The 6,034-nt window shown below is 37.6% G+C and overlaps 1 protein-coding gene across 1 annotated transcript in view; it reads left to right on the top strand.

Moving 5' to 3' along the window:
• The window catches only part of LOC119420643 (unconventional myosin-XVIIIa), a 145,701-nt gene extending 140,545 nt beyond the window's left edge, over positions 1-5,156 (top strand). Inside the window, exon 42 of the mRNA XM_037688062.1 lies at positions 5,084-5,156. The gene's annotated coding sequence lies outside the window, so the exon portion shown is untranslated. The remainder of the gene's footprint in view (positions 1-5,083) is intronic.
• The last annotated feature ends 878 nt before the right edge of the window (positions 5,157-6,034 follow it).

The following is a 6,034-nucleotide window of genomic DNA, read 5'->3' as shown; positions in this document are numbered from 1 at the left end:
ATGTCGCACATGCGCAGTCAGATCAGTTTTTCACGATCAGAAAAAAAGTTAACAGATTAAGTGTTTACATGCACACCATTGGAATTATGAATCAGCGTAAACCACCTGTCTCATTCTGATTAAAAATTCATTTGGATTGAGCTGAATCAAGAATAATCTGAATGGGGCATTTACATGACACATTTTTATTCCGAATGGCTGTTTAGTCCGATTACTTATGTCCATGTAAACATATTGATTGTGAGTCAGGTTTTCTTAAAATGTATGGTGATTTTAAAACAATATCTGTTTGTGAACGTTCATTTAATTTTTCGGGTAGTACTCTTCACTATCTACTTTTAAAGGTTTACCTGTTCAATTGCTCATTAACGTAAATAGCTAAAAATCCAATCACATAGCAGAAACTCAGTGCATTTGGACATCATGATGTGGTGAAAACAACTTAAGTTCAAACAATGCATCATAGTAAAGAAGAAAGATTACTTTATACATGGTGTGGTTGTTGGTTCCAGATAGACTGGTCTGAGTTTTAAGGAATTGCAGTTCTACTGGGATGTTCATCCACAACCTGTAGTGGAAAATTAAAATACAGAAACTAACAGAACATCAAACTGAGATGCTACTGTTTACACAAAGTGAACTAAAGTACAAGTAAATGCAGACACATTTTTCTGCAGTTACGCTCTGCTTGCGTCTTCTTAAAGCACAAGATTTTTGCATTTGTATTAAGATGGATTCTGCCACCCTAACAAACAGGACATGAACAGTGCTGTTTCTAGGCATTATTTTCTTTTTCACGCCATCATATCTGCAAAAATTCTTGCTGTGGCTTTGCTACAGAGATACTCTGTTTATAATGTGAAATTGTGCAAACTGCCCACTCTTTCAAACTATTACCATATGTCGTCCGACTATACAGTATTGCAGGTTTTCACCCAGCCTTATTATTGTCAACTTTTATCAAAATTGTCTTCATTTAAAAAGAAAATGACCCAAGTTGTAATCCTAATACATCATAAATGACATTTTAGACACTTTAGTTTTATTTCTAAATGCTGCCGTAAATAACTGCTGCTTCTATTCCTGTTTTGTGATGATAAAAGACATCCCTGCAAATGCGAACGTTTCTCTCTAATGTTGTTTGGTGCCGTTCTAAGTACTTAAGTGTTAAGAGAAAGTGTCTGGCTGTGACTTCTCCTCTAGCACAAACACAGACTGGCAATGAGGCACACAAAATTACACCAATTTTTCTTTTCACTCGAGGTGCTATATGCCTGTAGAAAGTATTTGATGTGAAAACTTTGCATCATAATTAAAGTGCCAAAATTAGCTCAGAGCTTCAAAAGCTGTCTATTTTAAGAGGATTTTTCTCCCTGACAGTTTGAGAGTTTTATGTGCTTCTGTGACGTTAAAATTGCAGGACATTGACTCAGCTGTCCTTGAATGTGGAAAAAAGCTTGTCATCTTTAAACCTTTTTTTGGGTGGGATGTAACTGTGACCATACAGACACTGCATGCAGAACCTGGCATCAGGGTTGCCACATAAATATGAATGTTTTTGTACACCATATTTTTTAGCACGTTTACCAAACACAACATACACCTTATCTTACAACACCCCCACTCTGCACATACAACAGTTTGGGTCAAAATACAGTAAATTTTAAGCAACAGTGCAATAGTTCATAATTTCTTACCTGGCAACCATGTGCATGGAATACAGCGTTTCCATGTAAACTTGCTTTTTTTTGTTTATTCCACCCACTAAACATTGAAAAAAACACTGTGTCCAGAGGAATATCCAACAAAGTTAAGTCAGGTCCTCTGGAGGGTTTCTTTCTTTTTTTTAATTTTTTTTTTAATTTTGTTGAAATGTTTCATCCTTCATACAAAGGACTTCTTCAGTCCAAGTAGCCACAACAAACTTAGTCCCACAAGCGACACACTCACCTAGTGGACCAACCAGTTCGATGGTGATAAGATGGTTTCTGGAGTCCGCCCTCTACCCCGTCAACTCGTCTGAAGCAGCAACGGCCAAAATGGTTCAAAACGTTCATGCTCAATAATCCAGTTAATAAATCCAACAAAGTTAAGTCAGGTCATCTGGTTGTTTGTTTGTTTTTGTTTTTTTAATGTTTCATCCTTCATCCAAAGGACTTCATCAATCTGAGGAGCCACAACAAACTCAGTCGCACAAGCAGTGTTTGTTGTGGCTTCTCAGACTGATTAAGTCTTCTGGATGAAGGATGAAACGTTAAAAAAAAAAATCTTTCATCCAAAGGACTTCATCAATCTGAGGAGCCACAGCAAACTCAGTCGCACAAGCAGTGTTTGTTGTGGCTTCTCAGACTGATTAAGTCTTCTGGATGAAGGATGAAACGTAAAAAAAAAATAAAAACATCCAGAGGACCTGACTTAACTTTGTTGGATTTATTACCTGGATTATTGAGCATGAACTTTGCTGTTCCAGAGGAATATTTTGAAATATTCTCATAATGTTCATTTATATAGCATTAGCATATAAATGCACATTTTTATCATTCTTCAGATGGTGGTGGGTAAAATATTAAAGGTCTTGATTAGAAACTATAAAGCAGGAGTCACCAACTTAAATCATTCTGAGATCATTTTTTTTAATTTCCCATCACAAAGCCAAGAGAGGGGGATTGGAAATACTCGCCATCTGTCCATTTGTCCATGCTTGTTGTGAGTAAGATAACTTGAAAAATAAGTGAGCTATGGACTTTCATTTTGGTGTGTGGCTGCATCTAGGCATAAAGAAATCTTCCTTTAGAAAATTGGGTTGCCACGTCAAAACCCAAGATGGCATCTCCATATGTAAACTGACAACCTTTTATCATTTGAGGAAACTATGCTTTCTAGTTTTTATACTGCTTAAAAGTATAGTTTCCTGAAATGATTGGGGTGTCCGAAGATTAATTAAATTTGCTCCTTCCACTCGCCAGGATCCATCACTCTGCCCCTCAGCAACGAGGGACATTGGCTTATTGCTTATTACTGTAAAAGCTCCCTGAGCCTCAACTGTTGGTGACAAGTTGTTTAATAGCATTTGGGAGAAAGTCTGAAATTTCAAAATGTTCCTTGGATTTCTTCATTTCCTTGTGAGTCGCAAACGTTTGCAGCTTTGTCACGTGACTTTTAAACATATTGAAATAAGTTGTGTGACAGATTTTTTTCTCAAAATATCTAGAGATGTCACCTGTGTCTCAAATACTTCCCAGTTTAGTTTGTCACAATTAGAGCAACTGAGCTGTGTTTTGCCATTTCCATAAGTGCGCTACAATGACAGGAAACATCTGAAACTACAGCCTCAAACTTCCAAGTTTAAAAACTACACCAATAATAAATAATAATTATAAAATTAACAGGTCTAAATCAGCTGATCTTCATTTGTGAATTGTATTTTTAGTGGAATAAATTATACACGACAGCTTTTTAATTCAGTCTTTTAAAATGTAGTATTAAAAAAAAAAATTCATATTTAAATATACAGTAGTCCCTTGTTTATCGCAGGGGATCCGTACCCTGAAGACCCGCGATAAGTGAAAAACTGCGAAGTAGGAATAGTAGTACAAGTAGTAAGTAGTAGTTTATTTTAGTATTTATATATAAAGGCGTTTTAAAACCTTCCCACACTCTTGCAATATTCTAAACAATGTTTCTAAACTCTAAACGCTCTGAAAGATCACAGCTCCCTGCCTCCTCTGCTCTTTGTCTCCTGCAAATGCTCTTGGCCACGCCCACATCTTTGCTCTGCATGCTGATCAGCTGTTCAGCTGCAGCAGGAAGTTTATCTTGCAGCTGTAAGGGCTGCACAAAGCTGTAGGGGGAATCTTTTTCTGCAGCTCTGGGCTGCACAAAGGTGCAACAGGTGCTAAATAATTTAACATTTATTTTAAATAAAAAGTTAATGCCGATTGTGCGGCTCATCTGTCAATCAGCCAATTGTGTGTCATGTCCAATCTTATTTTGAAAAACCACGATGGAGTGAATTCACGATAAACAAACTGCAAAGTAGCAAGGGACTACTGTATTCCCCTTTATTTAACCAGGCAAATCCCTTTGAGATCAGATCTATTTTAAGGAAGGGCTGGGACTGAAGGCAATCTACACATGGAAGTTTTTAGACTATTGTTAACTTTCCTGCAAAATTAATTTGCAAATGTCTCATAAATCACGATCTGGAATTCTTGAGCCCTACTTTAACAACCCAGTTCTTATTGGCAGGACATTCGTGTGAATTTTTGTTACATATTTAGTGTAGATAGTGGAGGGAAATGTTTGCAAAAAACAAGATGATAAATCTTGATGGTCAGGGAGGTGGATAAAAGTGGCACTCCAGTAATCTCAGCTGCAAAGTGGACCTGCAACTACACACCCTATGACTGTGGGCCCAAAGAAACCCCTGCACTGTCTGAAAGTGGCCCACAAGCCACCACTTTATCACCACTGCTGTGTAGGATGTTTCATAATAGGAATAACTGGAAATCACTTTAAAACAGCACACCGACAGTTGCTAAATGTTTCTTGCTTTCTGTCGTCAAAGTGTTATAAGGACGGTCTAATTGAAATCTTCCCTGTGAATTAAGTTGCCTTTAAAGTAATGCAAAGACTGTTTATTATGTTATGAGTTGTCATGACAACATAGTAGAAAAAGGCCCCAGTAACAACCTCTAATGAGTGTTGTAGGCAAGACGCAAAGTGCTGTAATCTTTTCAACCTTGCAGGAAGTTACTGAGCACATCAACGCCAAATTAATTCTGTTTACTTACAAACTGCACAAACCTTTTGAAGTGTTTTTATATTCTGCTAAAGCAATAATACTCATGCATGGGAAGTGGCTGTTTTGTCTTTTAATTTGTGACACGGACTCACCTATTGAGAGCATGTTGCACGCAGGGTGTAGTATTCACTGACGGCAGTAGATGCATCTTATCGAGGAGTAAGAAGATTATCTTGCAGCTTAAATGCTCTTTTATCATTGCATGTCTTTTTTGTCTCCTCAGTAAGTAGCCGTGCGGTGATTTAATGGTGTGTCTATATTTGTGTTGACCCCCTGTAGCCCTCCTGTGTACCGGAGACACCTGAGTCTTGGCAGATCTGATGAAGAGGATGAAGCTGACAGAGACTCCAGCAGGCAGTCCCTGAGGCAAAGCAACAGCGACGGCTCATTGATTGAGAGCTCGTCGTAGCCCTCAGTCTGCCGGCCTTGTTCTTTCAGTGACACCAATCACACAAGAGGGACACGCTTCTTGCTTGTTTTTTTTTTTTTTTCTCCTTCACATTACTGTATTACTACTGCCCGACCAGCAAGGACAAAAAAGAGACACATGAAGAACAAATAATAAATAACATAGCCTGGACCTTTCATCACGCTTATTATGGTGTAAGCTTTTATGAGCTGGACGTGATTTTGCTCCCATGGCTGAATTGGGCTGCAGTTGACACAACAAAGTGAATCAGAAAACTAAACGCTAAACTTCTTGCTGCCGCTTTATTTCACAAGAGCTTCTTGTCTTTTAGGCAAATTTAAGCACTTCAACTTATGGCGCTCTGCCAAGAGGATTTAGATAAGCTGCTCCGGCTGGACTTCTTCAAGAAGGTTTGACCAACTATTCAGATTACTCTTATCTCCTTTCCATTCATGTGGACGAGCACACAGGGAGAAATTAACCCAGTTTTCAATTAAATATCCTAACGATACGTTTCACATGAAGCTTGTGTTTTGAACGAAGATGTCCTGATATGGACTAAGTGATGCTGATCACTGACATGAAAGCACAATATTATTTTTGAAAAAAACAAAACAAAAAAAAAACTATTTAAACAAAGCTGTTAGATGTATAAATGTGACCCTTTCTGCACTTAAATTGTTGGGAAATTAATTTAAATTTTGATCTAAATAATATATAGTAACCATAGACGCTTTAGCTAATAAGCCCTTTGTTAAAGCTGTAAGAAAATCACTCTCATAATGTATAATGTATATCATATTCATGTTCCATCCTTACTG

This window comes from Nematolebias whitei, chromosome 14, assembly GCF_014905685.2.
Source record: "Nematolebias whitei isolate Nwh7 chromosome 14, NemWhi1, whole genome shotgun sequence".
In the NCBI taxonomy this organism is placed as follows: Eukaryota; Metazoa; Chordata; class Actinopteri; order Cyprinodontiformes; family Rivulidae; genus Nematolebias; species Nematolebias whitei.
Note: the sequence above shows the minus strand (reverse complement) of the source record. Positions and strands in the feature narration are given on the sequence as shown.